Source organism: Nothoprocta perdicaria, unplaced genomic scaffold (assembly GCF_003342845.1).
Source record: "Nothoprocta perdicaria isolate Ctin4 unplaced genomic scaffold, notPer1 scaffold_27, whole genome shotgun sequence".
NCBI classification, from domain to species: Eukaryota; Metazoa; Chordata; class Aves; order Tinamiformes; family Tinamidae; genus Nothoprocta; species Nothoprocta perdicaria.
The window spans coordinates 5453858-5477081 of NW_020455499.1; the positions used below are offsets into that span (position 1 = coordinate 5453858).

A 23224-nucleotide genomic window follows, 5' to 3' on the forward strand; every position below is an offset into this window, starting at 1 on the left:
GTGTCCCAAACCCAGATGATCACCAGATGATTTCTAGAGGTTCCTTCCAATTTCAAACATTCTGTGGTTCTTTCACCCTTAGATCCACCAATATTAATGGGTAACATTTCTTTCTTCATAAAATTTGATATGGTCTTTCCTACCCATTTAGATAGGTAAAGCAGTAAGGCTGTGACCATCCATATCTTCATATTACAACATCATTTTATGCAAAAGACTATATTCCATGAATTCCATTCCAATGCAGAACTTCATTAACATTTCTTTAGAATGATTTTTTTTTGAAAAATATCTGACTAAAGTTAGTTAAAAACAAAAATGAAGCCGGGTTAGTTATGCCTATGCAAGTAGTTTGTTTGGGTACACAATTCTTCTCCATTCTGTTCAGCTTCTTATTCTGCACAGCACCTGAGTATCTGAAAGCAAAGTACCTTAAGGGGGATTTCAATATATGGAAAAATCACAGCATAACTGGATTTTACAAAACAAATACAATACACATTATATGCACAAGTGTAGAGAAATCTGAATAACTTTTTTTTTGTGTCTTTTTTTGTGTCTTTTTTTTCATTAGCAGATTATACTAAGGGAAAAAAAGCTTTTTATTTGGCTAAGAATATTGCCTTTTTTGGTAAAAATGTTAAAATAAAGAAATAGAAAACATTTTTGTTTTCAGAAAAAAACATTTTCTATTCAGAAAATGTTATGAAATATGAGTCACATTTGATTGTATTATGGCTTTTCATTGATTAATTACGATGGAAGTAAAGAAAGTTTAGAATAACTGGTATCACTCATTCTTATACAAAAAAATAGAATAAGAAGATTTTATTAAACATTTAGATGCAGCTCTGCCTGTCTCATGGATAGAAAGGATGTTGAAAAACATTGTGTGGTTTTATTGACAAATCTTAATAAAACAGCTTGTTCAGAGAAATCTACTGTCTGCTGTTTCTTTTGTGAAAGAAGTAACAGATGCAGTGAAATGAAACACTTTTCTACATAATTCAGCTGTTCAGTATTCAAGGCTAAGTCTAGAGCAGTCTTAATGCAATAATTCCAGTGGCTTCACAGGAGCTAAGTTGAGTTATGGGATTTGAAAGTTCTGAAATCTTATATATATTTTAAATCTTGTTCAAAGTCCCATGAGTCACATATATCTCATGGGCTTGAGGAATAATTGATCTGTTAAGTCTTTTTTATCTTTTACTTCTGGCATAGCTCCTGATACATAATTAAAATGATAACACAGGCAAGGTAAGATGGCAATAATAAGGCATTAGAAAAACAGGGGTGTTACATGATACTACCTTATCAATAAATCTGAGACCAGATTCGAAAAACAAATTACAGGAATGCACCTGATCTTTTTTACTAATGGCTTTTCAAGCTGAAGTTAATTAGAACAAGAAAGGTTTCAACACATGGAAAGGAAAAGAAATAAATATTATAAAATTATAAAGCCAAAGGACTAATCATAACAATATCTTACCCAACCTTAATGATCAAGAACATCACCACAAATTCTCAAAAAACTCAGCTATTGTTCAACTTTGACTAGATATTCTCTTTTTCCTCCTGTCACTTCACAGAGGCGGGGTTTTGCTGTTGGTGGGGAACTTCCACAAGATTTCCATCTGCTTCATTGCAAGTCCCCTTCTGATATTTTAACTATTGCAATTAATTCTTTCCCTATACTGTCCTTCACTGCCTTACTGTGAGAAATGTTCTATTTAATTATTTTTTTCAACTGATAATACATTTTCTATATCATTTATATTTTTGGAAGCTGCTTCCCCTCCTACCCTTGAAGTGTTGCGTGCTGCTGTCAGAAAGAGAAAAATGCTGTATGCCACTTTCAGGTTTGTTTGACCTCAACTTTCTTGTTTCTTTGAACTCAATTTCATTGAAATGACCTGAAGTACTTTTTACAGTCAGTTCAGCATTAAATTACATTCCTATGTTCAGACTGCTAATGCCTAACATTGATAGATCCACTCTGCTTCTTCCTACAGAGCCTGGGTTTCTTGGGTTTCCTTCAGGGTAATGTGGACTCTTCCCTGACTGTGGTGTTTCATGCAGGTCAAAAACATAAGACCTTGCTTAAAGATAAGAACAGATCTGAGACACTGAAAGGTATTTTTCATGAGGCCAGGTGCCACAATCAGAAAATTCAATTTAACATTAAATGATATTACTTAATGTTAAGTGATATTTTGTAGCACCAAAGTGATTTATGACAGGTTAAAATTAACATATAAGAAAAAGAGATGGAAAAAAAACCCTCGACCCTACTGAAAATACAGTTATTTTGGAATAAGTGAAAATCCATTCCTTTTGGCTATTAGAACTACAAAATATGCTGATCAATCTCTGAGTAGTAATTACTCATTGGCATCTTCTTTGAAAGTAGATCCCAAGACAAAGGAGGCAAAAGCTACCTGTTTGTTGGTATTTTTCTAAGAATTTTATGGCATATTTCTSCTTAAAACTTTCAAACCTTCTGTGGTCATCACCTGAAAGGTTACAGCGCATGACAGCATTCACTTCAAGATGCAGCCATTAGTTAAACACCTTCAAGATTGATTATCACCTCTTTTAGTGATGGGTTTCCTTGCCAGTTTTAATATGCTTGTTCATTCCTCCAAGGTAACTGCATGTCTTTTTGCACATTACTTTAGACTGAATTGATAATGACTTTAATCTGTTGATAATTTAATAATGCAGCCCTCAAAATTATATTCCAGCTGCTTGTGCTTTACTGACTGGCCAAATCATTAGCAGAATGAATTAATTGTGAAAGACTTGCAATTTTAAATAGGCAGTATGGGCAAGTCTTGGTTACTGAGTTGCAAGACTGGAGTAGCTCTCCTGAAGTTATTCCAGATTTATAGAACTGAAATTGGGAAAACAGTTCCTCATTTGCATATATGGAAAAAAAATGAATTAGAAGCCATTTAAAGTTTTCAGTCACTCCAGTGGCCRTCACTCTCCCTGATTTCAAAATAAAAAGAAAATGAGCATGAAGGGGCAGGTCCTAAAACACTTTGCTATTTTGAAGTGCATATTTTCCCTAACAGAATAAATGTGTTTTTATATCTGCATACTGTTGTAACCATTGATCTAGTTAATACCACCACTTTTCCATGTTCTGAAGGCAACCTTCTGGGCTCTGTCACAGCTAGTAACAACCCTCATCCTTCACCTGGCCAAAGTATGTCTTGGGGAGCCTTGAGAGGGAATACCAAACATAAGAAAGACTATATGCAAAAAACGTTGTGCAGTGGCTAAGCTAAATATTGTGTTGCTTTATATGATTCACATTGAGCCAACGCAACTACATGCTCTTTGGGCACTACTTTGTACCTCTGTCCTATGTGGTACACACAGCTAAGCGAGGCTATGCAGCTTCTAATGGGTTATTACAATATGATAACCCACTTGAATACGACCACAGCGAAATGACAAGTCTGTTCTCACTTGACTTAGAATGAAGTGAATTTCACTAGTCTCAATAGCTCTAAGCAGACCAAAAATACTTCTAGTCACACTTCATTCAGGGACCACAAAAAGGACGACTGCATTTCAAACAATTAAAGATTTTGCAGAGTTCCTAACCACATAGTTTTAAAAAATGAGCTTAAAAATGCATCTGCCGAACAAAGTTTGAATCCAAAAGGTTTAGGAATGAAAAATACGAATCACAAGCCAGATTCTCAGATGGCATTACAAACCAGCARGGCTCCAAAGACATCAGTGGAGTATCTGGCTCCAGATATATTTTTCATTGACAGGGAAATATGTACACAGCTTGGGCTAACAACGAAAGGTTTAGATTAAACAGAGTTTTGAAGGGCTGACTCAACATATGGCCCCATTAAGTGAATTACACTGAATTATTTTTAAAGCATAAATTACAAGTGACTGACATGTACACGTGTAACTATATATATCCATCATTCACAGAGCAAAAATACAAGTGTACTTGGATCACAAAGCCTATGGCTTTAAGTGACTGAGCAGGAACTCTGGGATTAAGCAGCACATACTTGATTCCAAACCGTCCATCCTACTGAGTACTAAGCACAACCAGATGGCAAGTCATATCCTAACATCAGCAATGCACTTTTCATCTCTGCTTCTATAAAAGTTCCTGGCATTTCTTCTTGAGAGACTTTGACAACAGAGTAGGTGATTTACAAAATTGAGTTTAAACTAACAAGCTTTTAGGGGAAAAATAACAGAGTTTGCAATACTGTTGAAAATTATGGATTTAAAAAATAAATCAATTATTCAATCTGTCGTTTCTGAGATCTGTTGAAGTGGGGCTTTCCCTGGTCTTATACTTTTCCACAGACAAATTTCACTGTTCAAAATAGGATAGGGTTTTTGTTTAATCATCAAAGGCAACAATCTCTTCCTGGATGTTTTATCATATATCATTTACAATGATTTTCTTTGAAAATTAATAAAAATACTTTCTTACCAGTTCTATCTATCTGTGAAAAAATATCATAATTATGATTTTACCCCCTATTTCTAACCCATTTTCAAATATCATCTTTTACTGAGAATATAACATGCTTCCTTACCRTAAAATGATGATACCTCAAGACCACTTTCATTTCACCACCCTCTTTTCCCCTCCATTCTCTGTATAAGGCTCCTGGCTCCTGGTCCTTCCTACCTGAATTCATCTCAAGTGGCCTTTCATATCTTTCTTATACTTAAAGATAAATTGTCTAATTGTTTTAGGAAAGGGAGAATGCAACTATGACAGAATTTCAGTGCAAGAGAAGTAGGTCTATYCAATATTGACTTACATTATCAACAAATGAAGAAAGAAGTAAAAAAGAACCAGAAATACTTTGGAGATTGCAGAGTATGTGCAGAAGATAATAGATAATACTTTTTACAAATATAGGAAAAAAAATGGTGTGAATCGGGGATTAATTCATTTAGGAAATGCAAGAGAAATACCTCCACAAACTTGGATTAGAGTTAATAGTCCCTTTGTAGGTATCAAATSTAGACAAAGAAATGGCACAATGTTAATTAAGAACATGTTGTTGTGCAGTAGGAACACTTGAGCTAACACTTGATTTCAGAAACACTTGAGCTAGCACTAATCCCACAGTTGTAGTATACTCATAATGGTATAGATACATATTTTCCCCTTCCCAGATTGGTTAAGGAACAGCAGTTCACCAGTGAACAAGTATTCAAATATGCAGCAGCTTTTGTCTATCCTGTGGTTAGAATAAATAACCCCATATGAAACCAGTCCTGTCAAAGGGTAAACACAGTGTTCACAGTTCACACTTACTAAACTAAGCAAAGGGAAAAGATTACGATATTATGGATTTATAATGCAATAACTCTACAAATCTGTCATGCAGACTAGGAGAATGACTGCTTTGACTTCTTATTCATAATGTATTTAGGAATGCTTTTGTCCAGCAAATCTAAATATACAGACTCAAAGTTGACTGCCATCTGTTCCCACATACAAAATGCAAAAGTTTAGAGCTCACCAAAGCAAATTAGCAATGCACTGTGGAGAAATCAGATTTACAGGAAGTTTCACCTCAGGAGGAAGAAGCAGAGATTTCAAGGGCATTAAATGAGCAGGTAGAAAACAATCTCTCCAATGGGACGTCCATTTGACGTTGTGTAGTACAGATGCTGACTCCTTCCCCCAGCATGAGAGTATTCCCTGCCCAGCCGCAGTCTACATTTAAAACAAACTTTAAATGTTCTCGTAATGACCCTACTACAGCTTGGTGAGACACCCAAAAGTTCTCCATAAAAGAAAGGGAATGCTGCATTTGGGGCAGTCTGGCCAAAAGGCTAGACATTTTTTCAGACCTTTGAAATCTTTAGCTCTACTGCATTGTGCATGGTGGACTGTGGAGTCCAAAGACAGGGAGTCCAATGTTGCTAATGAAATATAAATTTGGGAACTAGGGCTACCATCCCTCAGTTCATCATCAGTCCAGGTTTAGAAGGCTGCTTCCTATGAATATATGGGAAAAATTATTTCCATAAGCCAATGCTGTATTTCACATACATTTGTGAAGAAAGTAAAAATGTGTTCAGGAAATTTCAATATTTTTGTTTTTTCCTCTTTCCTGTTGCTGTAAGCTGCCTCATATGACCTTTTCCTTACTTCATGCTTGGATGGCATATGGTTACCAGGTCATTATTGCTCTACCCTTTTATTATAGACTGTGCGTCCTGACAGATATCAAGCTACAGTGCATGTATTCCTCKACACAAAGATTACGTTCTGAGCTATAATCAAAAAGACTAAACAGCTCTGGAAAACAATATAGCCAAATAAATACAGTGCTGTGGTAGAAAAAYAGACATCAGAAACAAGCAGTAGCAGGTTATTCACATTGTTATTTTCTAATCAGATAAATAGAATTAATGTATTTTCATTAAATAGGAAAGAACTGTTACRACAAATGCCTGAATTGAGGCAGCTCAGCTACAAACTTTAGTCTTTGTGACACAAGTGAAAAGAAACACTAAAAATCAAAAGGTAGTTTAAGTTGTATTGATCCCCTACATGCAAAATGATTCTTAGGTGAATATTCCACTGACTTAAGCTAATTTACCTGTGTAACTGCTAGTWGCCTTTGGAAACAGAGCAAGACAAAGGCATCAATCCTCAAAAAAAACTTGTCAAGGCATACTCCTCAGACACAGGAACCTGAAATGGAGTTAATATTTTTTGCCACTATTTTGCAGTATTTGCAATATTACAGTATTTGTTGATATTCCRAAGTATTGGTGGCATGACAAGAAAGCACATTTCTAATGTGAGCTCCACTGGAAGTCATTTGAGTAAAGAAGCTCTTCATGAGGCTTAGTATATGATTAGCAGCAATTATATATGCAGATTTGGAGATGCTTTGGCAGTCATTCCATACTCAAAGGGCYCACTGATTTTAGCAGGAATTTCGTGTAATGGATGGGTTGAAGGACAAGTACCCCAGGGAAGAACGTATCGTGCAAACAGTAACAAGTAGGAGATCACTCAGTCTTACCTGGAAAAATTTAATTGTCAATACCCTATTTCTACAGTTGCATAAGCAACAGGAGAAAAGAGTTATTACACTGGTGTTACAATGTAAGAGCTCTCAACCTTAAAATGGGAAAGTTTATGTCCYGATAGCTGCTGCAGTGGTGGACCAGGGGGAGTTCTGACCTTCATTATGCTCTAGTTTGAGCAAAAATGACTTCCTCTCACTGTAGATGCTATTTAAACCCTAACGTTAGCCATATTTCTGGTTTTGCCCTTCTGGCACTATGATTAACTAATTACGTTAGTTTAATATTTTTAGTGTTCCAGGCACATTAATTGGTTTGCAAAGTCTTTTGCAGGCTTTCACTGTGACAGGCCTATTTTGCTGATCTCCAAAGCAAGGGTCACCCCAGCAACATATGAGATAAACTGCTTTATAAGTTGGCAGAACTTCCAGGGGAAAGGGAGGTAGAGGGAAGGATATTGCCAAGCACTAAACGGTTTCATCTTCCATGTGGTTCTCAACCACTGTGGTACAAACACAGACAGAAGGTATCTGTTAGAGCAGGAAAAATCAGGAAAGAATCATTTTATGTGACATTTCCATGTCCTTCGTAATGTCACTCAGTCATTACAGACATAACTTGTTCTACTGTGCTTTGCTTTATTGTGCTTTGCGGATATTGCATTCTTTACAAATMGAAGTTTTGTGGCAACCTATCATCAAGCAAGTCTATCTGCACCATTTTTCCAACAGCATACGCTCACTTTGTGTCTCTGGCACATTTTAGTAGTTCTCGCAATATTTCAACTTTTTCATTCTTATTAAATCTGTTTGAGTGATCTGTGCTACTGTTCTAAATGTTTTGGGATGCCACAAACTGTGCCCAGATAAGACAGTAAATTTAAYCAATAAATATTGTACAGTTCTGACTGCTCCATTGATGGATTGTTCCCTTGTCTCTTTCCCTCTCCTCGGGCCTCCCTATTTCCTCAGACACAAATATTGAAATTMGACCCTATTTTGGCTTCTACATGTTCAAGAGAAAGGAAGAGTTACATCTCTCTCATTTTAAATTAAAAACTAGAAACGATTAAGCTTCTGGAAGAAAGCATATGGAAAGCTGAGACAGGCTGAAAGCTGGGCCTCTTGTGCCAAGCAATTATCCAAGGTGTGAACGTGAAAGAAAGGTCCTTGAAAGAAATTAAAAGTGCTATTTCAGTCAACACATGAAAGATAACTGAAACAGCCTTACTGTTGATATGGAGAAAGTTTTAGTGGTTTGGACAGATAAACCAGCCACAACAGTCCCTTAAGCCAGCTCTAATGCAGAGCAAGGATCTAACTCTCTTTGAAGGACCTTTATGAAGGCTGAGAGAGGTAATGAAGCTGAAGAAAAAAAGTATGAAGCTGCAGAGGTTGGTTTAAGGAAGAAAACCATCTCCATAACATGGAGAGTTAGTTGAGGAGTGCAAGGTGAAGCACCAAGTGCTGATGTAGAAGCTGTGGCAAATTATCCAGATCTAGCTAAGACAATTGATGAAGATGACTACACTAAACAGATTTTCAGTGGAGGCAAAACAGCCTTATTTTGGAAGAAGATGTCATCTAGGGCTTTCATAGTTAGGAAATGTCAGTGCCTGGCTTTAAAGGACAGGCTTATTTTCTTGCTAGTGGCTAATGCAGTGGGTGACTAATTTGAAGCTAATGCTCATATACCACTCTGAAATTATTACAGCCCTTAAGAATAATGCTACATCTACTCTCTCTCTGTGCTCTCTGAAAGGAAAAACAAAGCCTAGACGACAGCACATCTGTTTACAATGTGGTTTGATGAATATTTTAAGCCCACTGTTGAGAACCGCTGCTCTGAAAAAAAAAGAAAAGGTTACTTTCAAGATATTATTTCTCATTGATAACGCACCTGATCCCTCAAGAGCTCTGATGGAGATGTGCAACATGATTAATATTGTTTTCATGCCTCCTAACACCACATGCATTCTGCAGCCTATGGATCAAGTTGTAATTTTGATTTTCAAGTCTTATTATTTAAGAAATACATCATAAAACTATAGTTGTTGTAGATAGTGATTCCTCCGATGGATCTGGGCAAAGGATCTCTGACAGGTTTAAGACTTCAGCAGAGGAAGTAACCATAAAACCAGAGCGCTATCRATATTTTCCAAACAAAAATTTCATCTTTTGGCTTTAAAGTACTGATTGCATTTACAAAATAATCAAATAAAAAAAAAAGGCAAGTAATGAGAGAAGTTAAGTGCAATTGATGTGAAAGAAATTCCCTCCACTCCTTTTTTTCATGTTAGTAAAGTCCAGTAATAAAATGCAGTTGGCATAAAAAATATCTCTTTTGTTTATCTATACTAATCTATTTCTAGAAGCCAGAGGCAAGCTAATAACACACCGCTCTTATCTTTCAGACATTAATAAATAATGACTGTTGAACAAGGATGTGACTCAGTCAATTCATACATTTCTCTTGCGTTTATCATTCTCTCCAGAGAAGGACTGCGCAGCACGTTGGAGTCGAGCTCTGTTCTCCCTGTTGAATTCCTGTCAACAAAGGCTGACCTGTAGGTAGGACTCCTGTGCTCCAGCTACATCATAAAGTTGGCAGATGCTGCCCTGGGAGCACCAACACTTGACTTAAATATTGCATCGGATGGAGGCGAGGTGGAAGGGCAGGGAAACTGCACACATACACCTGAGCAGAATAAGAACCAAGTTACAGTCCCACTGACATCAAATGAAACCTGGGTCAACTCATATCATTTGGAGATCTGGCCGGGATTAGTATTTATTTACTAGGCAAGACATTTTCATCATAACAAGACCAATAAAACAAATGCCTTAGTTAAAAAAGGAGTGGGGATGAACTGAAAATTCCTACCTATTAGGCAACTTGCTAAAAAAATGGAAAAGCAACCTTAACAGCTAGCATACCTGCCATGCTCTTCAGCAGAAACAACACACTGCTATTCTCCCTATTACTTCAGTGTCCTTTTTGCAGTGCCACGAGAGAAAAACATGTTAGCACAAAGCGGCCACAAGCAGTAATACCTACTTTGATAAATGGAGTCCAAGAAAGGATATATCTAAATTCCCTTTATTCCAGGACTGGATTGAGTTGTCAAACTCAAATCTTCGTCTAAAACGCCAGGGATCACTCCAGGATTAGCTGAAAGAAACACAGACTCTCTCCCTGCCTCCATSAAATGGATGCAGCAGCCAAGCAGAGATATAATAGCCAGGTTTACTACCTTTTATTCCCCTCTCTAGTCAAACAACTAGAACAATTTTGCCTTATACAAACAGTTAGGGGTGCATCTGAAATAATTAAGAGAGATTTCAGAGGATAAGTCCATTATATTTCTATAAGACTCGTGCTCTTAAATTAGCAAGGACTAAAAAAGAAAGCAGCTTGCTACCAAATCCCAATTTAAACTGCAAAGTACCATATTTCTTTTTCAAAATCTCTGCAACAGAAGTATTTCTCTWTCTTTTACTAAACCCTGCAGTTCAGAAGAACAGAGTGAAAGTTTTGTCTAACCTGAACTAATGAACCATAAATCATTTAAAGCATGCAAACATCGTTCAGATAAAAGGAAAAATCAATTGAAACTCATTGAGTTTCCAAAGTAGATTTTTCTGCATGAGGTGCTTTGGCTTTCATTTACACAAAACATAGTCATTTTTAAGATTTATACAAATGAAAGCAACAACAACAAAAAATAAAGATAGTTTTGTTTCATCATGGAAAGTGTTAAGCAGCAATCAGGTTACGGGAAAGAGACTTAAAAAATGGAAATATAAGTCTGTCATTATTTCCATTTGAAAATAATTCATACATATTTTCTCTCATAAACATATTTTCTAAGTTCCCCAAGGGTACTAATTAATAAGTTTCCATTAAACTTATTGAAAAATTCTTGGTAGCATTTAAAAAGGAAATTCAAACCATCAAAGATAACAGATAGGAATATTACGGAAAATGACACAAATTTTGGTCTGTCACTGCCCTCCTGCTCTCTCTACTGCAGGAGGAATGCTGAAAAACTGTATATGGATCTGTGCTCTCACATATGTAACTGTGCAAACTGTATTAGCTTGCTCAAGGTTTATGGCAGTATACAAACATTGAGTTTATATACATGCTTCCTTTAAAATAACAGTCATTCATGAGGAAATTGTATTTAATAAAACAGGTGATCTAGAAAGCCCATCTTCAGGGACTAGTGCTTAATAGACTATGTGAAATGAGGCATACACCTAAACTGATAGGGGATATTCTGTTTAATTTATGAGTAATTTCAATAAGAAACATTAAGATGTACACATCCTGCAGATATTTGCATGGAAACAAGGTTATGTCAAGAACATATATTTCTAGGTTTGTTTTGGCAATTTTAAGCTACATTATTACAAAGAAAAAATAAAGCTTTTTAACAGCTTTGAAATTGTAGACTGTAAAAATGGAATAAAAGCTGTACATTAAAGCCCTATGCAAATATTTATATGATCAAACTATTGCGTTTCAAACAATAAAACTAAATATTGGGATGAAACTCTAGGGTAACCATGTCAGACATTTCGGTGATCAGTTTCTTTTCTCCTGTAAAGAAACTTTTACTCAGTGCAAAGCAATAAGAAGCTGTCTTCCTTTTGAAAAAAAAAAAAAAAAGGAAAGTTAGAAAGACAGGACAGCTTCAGTGAGGGATAAAWAGGCAAAAGCTGTCAATGGGACACAAAAATTTAAATTTTATGCTCACAAGGATATTGCATAAGAAGCTACTCTTTCAACAAGCTTTTCAGTAGCCTCTATCTTTCTCACACAAGCGGAGAGATGCAAATAAATTTCAGTCTCTTTTCTCTACGATTGCCTCTGGTCTTCCTCTGTGGCTGCTGTGCTGCTGCAATCCATTATCCAGCTCCATTCTACCTGGGTTGGCTCAGGAAGTTCAGCAGCGATGTGCAGTTAATAGTGCCTGCAAGGTGCTTGTACGACTTTATCACATTTTTTTTGGTTTCAGCATTAGATCCAGATCATTTAACCAGCAAAAAAACACACCAGCCACCAGATGTTATATTATGCTGCTGACTAATTACCAAAGGACATGACAGGCACGTAATTTTTAAGGGTGACAGGGAAGATTCAAAGAAGGAGTAGGATTAAGAACTCAAGGAATTTAGAGTTATAAGAAGTAAGTTTGAGGGTTTTTTTAAAAAGAGTGTTATAACCTAAAAGCACAATATGATACCAGAGAATCACTGAGCTTGCAAGGCCCCTCTGGAGATCATGTAGTCCAAAGTTCCTGTTTAAGGCAGAGTCAATCACATCAAGTTGACCAGGATGTTCTAATCCTGATTTTGATTAGCTTCAAGGATGGACACTCCACAGGCTGTCTGGCTTATCTGTGCCGGTGTTTAACAATCTTCACAGTAAAAGATACTTTTTGATAAAAAGTAAAAGATACTAAGATAAWACTTATATGGAATTTCTTGCATTTGCAGCAGTGGTGAGGCCACATCTGGTGTGCTAGACCCATGTCTGACCTCCCCAGGAGAGCCATGGAGTTACTGAAGTAAGTCAATGGAAGGCCACAGAAATGATCAAGGAACTGGAGCACCTGATACACAGGGAGAGGCTCTCTCAAGAGCTGGGACTGCTCAGTCTGGAACATCAGAGGGATCTTACCAAAGTGCAGAAATGCCTGTGGGAGAGACTAAAGACAATAGGACCAGACTCTTTTCAGTAGTACCTAGTGAAAGGRTAATAGGTGATGGCACAATATTCCTGGCAGYTGGCAAACATTTTGAACAGCTTCTGTGTCTGATAGAGCTAAGTGATAACCATCTYCRGGGACTTYCAGAAAGCACTGAAGATACTCTGAAATCCTCCCATGAGATCTTCAGAAATATCATGGGATTCCTTTGCAATAATGAGGATTAGATGGGACACTGGTTAGAAGATCAGACTTACTTAAACCATGTTAAGCATTTAGAGATATAATGGATCTGGACTGTGGCTGTRGGTTGTGGGTGAACCAACATACTCTGTCACGCTCTAAATTCTGCCATAACCCCTCTGCTTTGTAAACCTACACGTAACTTTCCAAAAATCCTTATGACATTCAACACAGTCTTCAAATCCTAGGTGAAACAGAGCAGGCACAGACAATCATAAAATCTTTGTCTTTTTATATCTTTTTCTTTCTATTCAGTCCTGAAATTGTAGCTAAGAGATAGGTTAACACAGTACTTAACTTTTTCTTCTTTGACTCCCAATGGCAACAGCATAATCTAGCACTCGACAATTCTGATTACTTTATAAATGTGTAGGAGCTAAATTTAGCATTGATCCTTCAGGCTTAATGTATCTGGCATTCTCATAGGATAAGTAATTTATCCTTTTTCCAGATCTGATTTTCTAGATTTCAGTGCATGGAAGAAATACCACAGAAATATAGATTTTAGCTTGATGTGCTTGGGAAATAGTTTTAAAATATTAAAGATTTTGACATACAGAGAACATTTCCCATAAAAATTTGAGATATGTCACAGCACACATACGGAATTAACAGCTTTAATCTAAATATAATTTAAACGTAATCTAAATAATTTTACRGTGTCACATACAAGTTCAATGGCATAGTAAAGTTCAAAGTTAAGGACTCTTCAAGGCTTACAAGTCTAAACTTAGACAGCAGAGTCTGAATCGTTTGACAGGAACAACTCATGATTTTTTAGACCACAGTTTTGCTTCTGAGTAAAGGTCTAAAATTAGGGGTTTACCTCCCTAGGACTCTCCTATATTCTAAGGCATTTGAGCAAATAAAGTGGTCACAGGAGAGAAAAGCAAATAGCCCTGCCTGTAGTAAGGCTGCCGTACTTAAAATGTAGCACAAGAACCATCACTGCAGAGCAGCGAACGTAGAGCAGCTTCAGAAATAACATAGGAGACTTCTCCTGAGTATCTCTATTCATAATTGCTTTAGAAAGGTTAATCAGGTTATTATGGGATCTACGAAAACAAGTAAATTTTGTAGTTAAACAAAAATGGAGACAGTGATAAATGCAATTTAAATAAAGTGTTTTAGATCGGCTTGCTCAGTGAAAAGACTGCATTGAATAGTTTAGAAGCTGAAGTTTTCTCAACAACAAAACTTGCAGATCTCTGTTTTTTCCATACAACTGGAATGATTAAGGGTCCAGCATTTTGTTATTCTCTGCCATTTTAAATTATGTACAGTTCACTATAGAACCGAGATGAACAGTATATTATAAATACTAAATATATGAAATAAAGTGCACGCTTTGTAAAATGACCACTCTCTAAACTCTCTAACTCTCTTAAAGTGAAAAAGAGTTTATATGTTTTAGTTTAACTAGGCTGTAAATCCTTTTACTGCAAGTACTCACTAGAGTCATATCTCAAGGTGTTTATAAAGTAAAAAGCAATGTACAGTAGCTAGAATTCAACTGAATGATAGTTATAGCACTATCCGTGTACAAGATATTATTTGCAATATAAAAATAATCAAACTAATGCTACCGTCAATGATCAGCTAGAGTCCTGGGATCTCAGAAACTCTCAGGCAAGGCTGTATATATGCTTTAGAGGTGAGCAAGTGTATCAAGACCTTGTCAGGTCTTGATGCTGATTAGTGTGTCAAGCAGACCTGCCAAGGGGGAGGCATTTTTAGGTTGCCCTAGGATTTGCATACGCTTTGCTGATTTACTCAACAGTAYCTAGCTGCTGGTATGAACAAGGACTGAGGTTCCTGAGCTGAGACCGAAATATAGTCCCCTGGTTTACAGGTGAACCAAAGACAAGAGAATGAGAGTAAATTCTCAGATCAAAACTCACTATGGCACATAACTTCCAGAACTTGAATAATTTTGGAGGATCAAAATCTTAGTTTTTGCTTAATTCTCTTTCTCATCAGTGGGGACATAATGCTAATTTATTCCTCAATGAAAGAAATTTAAATACTTTTATTTAAAAAGAAAAAAAAAAGGAGGAAATAAAAAAATCTGAATTTTCAGAGAATTAGAAGATCGGTAAATAAGTCAAGCTGCTACACAGTGAGTAATGTTACTAAAAGTAACTCTACTCATTTAGTGAGCCCCATTTACCCAGTGCACTGAATGAGGTAGAAGGAAGTCCCATGGAGAAAGCAGTATGTGATCAGGTAATTAAAGACTGTATCACAATGCACACACACCAGTGTGTTTGACTTTGAAGTGTTTTCCACATGACAATTGTTCTGTTTCTTTTTACACAAACATTCACATACATTAACCATGAACAGTTTATTTTGTTCTAATGACCTAATATTCATGAAGTTTAGCTACACCTTTAAATGTGGTGGAGTAATACAGGCAATCAGCTGCTATAGATTTGGTAAAAAGAAATTAAAGGCTTCACCTTAAAAACATAAAAATGTTCATTAAGCACTTACATAAAACCAGATAAATGCAGATGCAAAAATGAGCTATCAAATTCTCAAAGTTCTTGCTTCTAAGCTTCTGTTTCTCAGGGAACATGGTTTCTGTGATTATGACATCTATCCATCTACTTACCTGTTCACTGTTACCTGTTACTTTTAGGATTACATATGTACAGAAAAAAAATATACAAATGCAGAACAGAATGAGTCAAAAGTAACTATCTTGTATAGAYTTCCTGAAAATTCGTATGTGAGTGAAGACTTTAAATTAGTGACTCTGAATAAGTTTTACCCAAAGTAAAGGYAAGCAGATTTCACCTTATTTTTTCAATCCACTCACTCACTGTTTGCCATCTGCGTTCTGCATTTGCCCAGCACACTTCCATCCACCTTGCTTCCTTTTCCTCCTGCATTCCTCATTTCCTATATCCCCATTCTTTTTCACAGATATAAGACAGTTTTGCATATTTACTGCCTGGGCTTGCTTACKAGCTCTGAGCTAGTGACCTGATTCACATCCTGAAGCTTCACCTTGAAACTTTCTGTTTCTTAAATTTGCAATAATAGATTCAGTGAAAACTGCTCCATCGTACTTTATGCAAAGCAAGTTTACTCTTCATAGACTATTGGATATGATGCTGGTTATCCCCATTTGACAGGACCTGAAGCCTTAAAATTATTATATCCTGACAAAATTTATGTACAGCAAACCTGAAAAGGTGGTGCAGCCACTTGCAAGTGATGGCCAAGGGACACAGAGAGGGATTTGCAGAGGGCCTTACRACAAAAGAAAAGCGGAGAGAAAGATGGAATGGGCTGTTTCAGATATAAAAGACTTTCATGAAAGGCTGATAACAAAGGGGTTTTGGGAAGGAGGTTAATTCTCATTGGTGATGAAAACTAAATGCGAGATAGGAATCAGTACAGCAAACGTTAACAGTGAGCTACCCAAGGYTTCAAAACGCATCCATTACTCTTTCATAATTCTTACTGATTTGGACAAAAGGAACATTTGCAGATGTCTTACATTTACCTCCCTTTATCTCATGAATTTAGATCAAGACTTTTCAAAGCAAAAGCTTGCTTTATTCAGATTTGAGAATTTCTATTCCTCTCCTGAATTTCAAGGTCTTGGTATTATTTTTGATGGATAATATCTGAAAGTTATGATGGCAAAAATGATACAAGAAGCCCTTTACAGCTCAGTAGACTAAAGTGTTTTTGTAAAATCATAAGMCATCATCTTTTCTGTATGGACTATTATCCATACAGAAAGACTGCACAGTTTATTAATATAAGCATTGAATCAAATCACTAAAATATTTCAATTGGAAATTTTTGTTTTATTTTTTAGCAGTTAGGCAGTTTAACCTATAGTGCCAGAATTTTAATCTTTTCAGTTAATTTCTCAAAAAATATACACATAGTCACATAATTAAAGATTAAAAAAGGACTGCTAGCTACTAGATATTTTTAAGATGAAATAATACTTGTGAGTGACTTTTGAAACTGTGTTCTCCAATAACTGAAGGCAGAGCAAGTGTCTCAACAATCATCTAAAATATGGTATTTCTGATATCCTTATTGATTTTTACATGTTTATATTTTAAATGACATTTCAATATTTAAAGCTTTATACTGGATTTAAGCTTTAGCTCATAATTCAACACCACAGCTAACACTCATTTCAGTTGTACGTGATCAAACTTTAATAGGATAAAATGTACACACTAAAGAGCATATGCAAAAAAATCCAGAAGATACTTTTATTCCAAAAACCAACAAAATACTATCATAATTTTAAGGCCTGCAAAAAATTCAGAAACCCTTCAAGTGTCTAATAAAAAGACATCTTCTTCYTTGAAGTAATTTTTCAAGAATGTCAGTCATAGAATGCCACTGTACTTYTCTGCCATGCCTATTATAACTTTTAATTGAAAACCTCTTCTTGTATCTGAAACAAGGTTTATAAGTACTGCTGAAAGAATTCAGCTGGAAATCATAGCTCTGAGCAAAAAATGGTTAAAATAATATTTCTCTGGCCTTTGTAATATATGAAGTAGCTTTTAGTGGTGTAACYGACAACAGACGTAATGAAAAGATCTTGAAATAATTCTTCCTGTTGCTGGTTTAATTCAGAGTTCCTGCAGTCAAGTAAGACACTAATAGGTTTTCAGATGTGCAGAAAACTTTGGTTATAAAGTAATACTGTGTATGTTTGATGACAGAAAAAAAAAAGAACACTTGGATTTTTACTCTCAAAGACAGTATGCGCCCAGTCCAAGTATGATAATAATTGGAAGAAGTCCAACAAGCTTTAAGACTTTGTAAGTTCCATCACTAAGTTTTGCAGACATAATAAATAAAATGAATATGCAACTATGTTAAGCATTAATGCAAAATGGCTATATGATATATAAAATTAAATTASTATACAACTAAAATGCAAATAAATCTTCTATTAAGGTTACTGAAATAATTTCATCTCTAAAAATATCCTCAGTACAGCAGAATAAGTGACCAGAAGTGCTGCATCTTGATTGAGTCTATTTTAATATAATTTATATGCCATGAGTACACTTGCTTAAAATGAAAAAGGATTAACTATTACCTCCTTAATGTGAACGAAAGAAATAAAAATAAGGACAGGAAAAATAATTAAAAGAAATCTTTTAAAAAGCATGGCAAAATACTAGGCTAAATTTAAGTCAAGATGAAAGAAAACTGAGTGATGAATAATAAATACAGATCTTGTAATAAATCAAAAAGCACAAATCACAGCAGATTCTAGTTGAGTGAAACGATTAATAATACAAATTCAAATGACAAATACCTTGAGTGAACATGAATAGGTCAAATCGTCTGGAGATGAGATGTTACAAACACACAAACGCATGCCCTTGTGGCAGCGATAAGCTCGAGACAAGTGCTCTGTTCACAGTTACACGCAGGAACGACTCATTATCTCTCACTGTCCCTATTCCCTTCCTAGGGACACAATTAGAGGAAAGAAGATAGAGACCAGGCTTAGAAGAGACTGGAGACATTATTTATAGGTTATCAGGCAGCATTGTAAAAAGGGGATAAAAAAAGTTGTCTTTGGCACATCCTTTGAGATCTCATAATTAGCCCCTCCACTGTCGCGGTTCTGCCAGCAGCCAGGACTTGGGCTGAAGAGTCCAAGCACTGGTAGGAAGTTGCAGCAATCTTTTCCCATGCTTGCCATCCACTATTCCTAATATACTTTACAAATCATTGCGCAATAGAAGTCTATATTAAGCTAAAATAGAGTATCACAGAAAATTTTTGAGTTTACCTAGACTATTCCAAACTTAGAGTGAGATAAATCATAAATATGACATCTGATATCTGTCTRAACAAAGTAAAAAGTATTATACTTGTATACTCTAAACAAGTGTAAAGTATATTCTAATCAAGAATATATTCTTCAAGACTGACTCTAGGGATTAATACACTTCTCACAGGCTCTGTTCTTGTTCAGATTGTATTCTTTATAAACGTGAGAAACATGAAACACTGAAAAGATACTGCAGTTATGATTTGCCAAGACAGTTCTGATGTCCTGTATCCAAACCGCTTTCAAAATCACCTATAGCAATTTTCTAATATGCAGATATTTAACTGCTTTTGCCCTTATAGCAAGCTGAGGATAAACATATATATCCTCTAGCTATGGACAGATGAGGAAAGCAAGAAGTTATCTGACTGAAAGGGCTAATTTCTTACTCGTTTGTGGAAGACCAGGTTCAGGTGAAAATCCAAGGTCAGCAAAGAGTAGTCCCTCCACCATTGATTATTATTAGCTGATCACAAACCTGTGGTTTAAGCATCACCTACCAGCTTGCCTTATGCAGCTCATAATCAAWAGCCAAATATTATTAGAAGTTGCTGAGGCAGTCTGAGGAGAAAGCTAAAAATCTTAGATTAACATTGCAAAAATGAGTGGAAATTCACTCTAAATACACCTTGCCCAGGATTAAGCAAATTCCGTGCAAAGCATTTGTGAATCCTTTTTAATGTTACTGGCAGTGGCCAGTAGTTGTTCAATGCCTGCTTACACAAACAGAACTTTTTCAATAGTTTCTGTTCAGGATTTAGATGGGCTTAGAAAGATGCTGCCTTCTGAGAAAAGGAATCAGGTATTCAAGCCATTTTTCAAAACTCAGACCATCTTTTAAAACTCGAGATTGCATTATTTGGACTTAAATGTAAGAAAATATATGATCAGTCAGACTACTACATAATGCAACATTACCAGTGAGTGAGCTTTAAACAGACTTTATTTTTTCCAATGGCATTTACCAAAATTTGTCTAAGACAGAAAATGCTCTGTCAGAATATTATTATGCACATTGCCCGGGTCACTTACATGGTTTATTACTTTTTGCTCAGAATGAACTCTGGGATGATGAAAGAAAGAATGTCACAACTTAAGATTTTTTTATGATTGAGGAGGCATGACCTTTGCTGTACTTTATTTGAAATCCAATTGCCTTTGTCATTTAGAAGTCATAAATATTAATTGCTGTTGTTGTAATTTTACTTTTATGGATAAAAATGGCAGTTGAAATTAGTCCCCCTTTCTGGGGAAAGAACAGCATCTCACAAGTTTTTCACAACATGGTTTTCCCCCATACAGTTTCTGAACAGTCAGCTCTATTAATAAATATATTAGAAATGCAAACTATTTACCATAAGTGCACTTGGATGGGCTCAAATACTCCATTTTATTTTTGCCTATTTATCCATTTAACTGAATACTGCAGCATCCAAACAAAMCAAATCAAATTGTTAAATATCAACAAAGAGTAAGGAGCTAGCAAAAATATTCAGTGCTTCCACACACATACACACACACAAGGTTTACTTTAATCCTCTCATTCCTGATTATGAAGCCTAGTCTCCACTCCCTGAGGCCAGCTGTATTATTGACCAAGACCAAGGCCTGATACTCTGCTTCTTTACTTGTCTCCTCAGTCCCGTAAAATACTTAACTTTCAAAATATCAGCAAATCATACCACTCATTCCCAGTTCCATGTGTTTCGATATTTCAGGTTCTTACCTCTGGCAAATTCTTGCACTTACATGGCTTACAATATATCACTTTGAAAAGGTCAAAGAACATGAGATGGGCCTACCTCCAGCTCCAGTGGTGCTGGTTTCARAAAGCTGCAGGCTGTCTAGAGGAGGCTGGGGGTCTGTCTGAGCACTCCACTTCTYCTTATGGTGAAGAACCATGGACATGTTCCCCTTGAATTCAGGTAGCTCATGCAATATATATTGCACTAGATGCAACATCCGCTACGGTTGATGGGAGGATTGATGAAGAAGGAGAAGGATCTGTGCATGTTATGAAGTCCGCCACAGAAGGCTCCTAGAGTTCCTCCAGGTTTTGTTTGACCGTTGGCACAACCAACACAAACTGCCCTTAGGCCAGAGTCTGTAGCCTGGTACAGCAGGGACAAAGTGCAACCCTGCAGGTAAAGTCAGGCAGGTTAAGGGAACTCCCAAAAACAGAAGGCTACAGACACAACAAAAGCTAGAAACTTTGAGCACTCTTCCAAGCTGCTCAAATACCAGATTCTTTGATGAGCATGTTAATGTGCCACAGCTGAGGCTCGGGGAGGCAAGGCTGTAGAGAAGCCGTGTTGCCACACTGACAGGAGCAGCAAGAGCTTCAGCTGGGCAGCAAGGGATAGCAGCTAACGAGGCAATGAAAGACCCCTCAGTTCTTGTTAGAAATAAAAGCCTGTCTTTGTCTTTTGCCACTTCCCATTCTCCTTGCAATGCCAGCTTCAGTAYTGCTTCTTGTGTCTTTGTTTCTATGGTTACTTTGTGGTTGTATTGCTCAAAGGTGAAGAGATGCACAGTCTTCCTCTTGCCCATGCACAGGATGGGTGTTAGGTGTGTGCTGCTCCTCRCAAGAAACACCTGTCTGTCTGTACACACAAGGCAGCAGGCATATCACACTTACAGTGACTCGCACCAAAAGTCCACCCAAACCAKCTCTCGCAACAGCAAACAGCTAATGCCTGGGGTAAAGTACAGAAACATGGCAAGACTGCTGTGACAAAACTTCAGAGTAGTTTCAGTCTCCAGAAAATTGTTGTTCAGGGATCTCCTGGGCCAGAGATACTATCCTGGCTGGATTTCTCTTCTGTAGATTTAAGTAGGATTAAATCACACATATTTGAGCAAAAAACTTTCATCATGTCCTAGCTCCTGTGGCAAGGCATTCTACAGCTTGTCCCTGTGTTATGTGAAGAACCACAAGAGCAGATGCTCATTTTCTTTTTCTGTTTTCAGTGTTAGAAATATTTTCCCTCTTATGTATGGAGCATATGATCCAGTCWCTCAGTGGGCTATAGAGCCTGATTCTTTAGTGTCCCAACTAAACAGATAATTGAGAACTTTCTAATATTTTTTATGGAAATATTTACCTGAAGTGGAAAACTCCTGTCAGTCACAACTATTCAGCTCAGCTTTCTGTCTGTAGGAAACTTTCAATGGGGAAATTTCTGAAGTTACACTTACAGCAAAGCAAAGGGTCTCATAACAGCTCCTCAAAGACCACTCTCCTTGCTATGTGTCTATGCTACACTGCAGAGGTTCAAATCAATTCAGCAGCTTGTATCTGGACTACTYATCACCATCTCAGAAAAGACCTTCAGTGTTCAGCTTCCTCAGCTCTGGGGCTGAGCTCCCTAAAGGTCTGTTTCTCTCGAACAAAATAAATTTTGAAAGCTAGAAATCTCTCATGAGATAAATTCTTTTTTTTTTGCTGCCCAGCCCAGCCCTCCTCATTGTAGTGTCTCCCAGCTGCACAGCTAATAATATTACATTTGGAAATAAATCTAGTAATAGCTTCAGTAAATCTAAGTAGAAGACTTTGGCTGAGACACTTCCGTATTTCAATAAACATTTCAATAATTCATATTTTAGTCAAGCCTGACACTCTTCCCTATGGCTCTGCATGATGTTTTCTAGAATAAGCACTGTCCTACTACTTGTAAACTATCATACTTACTTATCATCAGCATGCAAACATAAAGATTTTAGCACAGTGAAATACGTGCTGGTTCCCTTCTGAACATATGCTACAAGTTGTATTTGGCAAAATGGATTCACAACCAGTAAAAAGCGCTAGATTTTTCTCTAAAATAATAAGTAATAAGTAATAAAATCTGCCATTATCCCATTGTTAGGTTGACTTTCTTAAATATGCACTGTCAGTGAAAAGGAACTTCAATATGGGTACAAATACATGCTTTTAGAATCTCAACTTGCAGTTCATTCCCAGGTGAGCATAACCGAAATGAATCCCACTCCTCTAAATTTTAGATATCCTCTGAGCAAAGCATACTAATGCAGCTAATCCACTGAGGAGCTACAATAGGTAAAATGGCACTCGGAGCAGAGCTGTGCTACCCTTGCAGTAGGGACAGCTTATCTAACCTGCCCCRAGAGAATTGAATGGAGTATTATTCAGTCTCCTGCTGCAACTTTTTTATTATTTTGCAATTAGACTTGGCAAACTTCTGACAGAGGGCTTCACTTCGCCCAAGAGGCTAAGGGAACCTGACAAATTAGCACTTGAAGCTTTGTTGGATTCATTAGAAAACTGATGCATTACAACCTGCTGTTACCATACATTCTTGAATAACACCAGGCAGGTTATTTACTGCTTTTGGACCAAGTAA

At 36.6% G+C, this 23224-nt stretch overlaps 1 long non-coding RNA gene across 1 annotated transcript in view; it reads right to left on the bottom strand.

The window, feature by feature from the left end:
• Positions 1-21055, bottom strand: part of LOC112948623 — a 39076-nt gene extending 18021 nt beyond the window's left edge. The window contains exon 1 of the long non-coding RNA XR_003249664.1: positions 20663-21055. This is a non-coding gene — a long non-coding RNA (uncharacterized LOC112948623). The remainder of the gene's footprint in view (positions 1-20662) is intronic.
• Positions 21056-23224: the final 2169 nt, after the last annotated feature.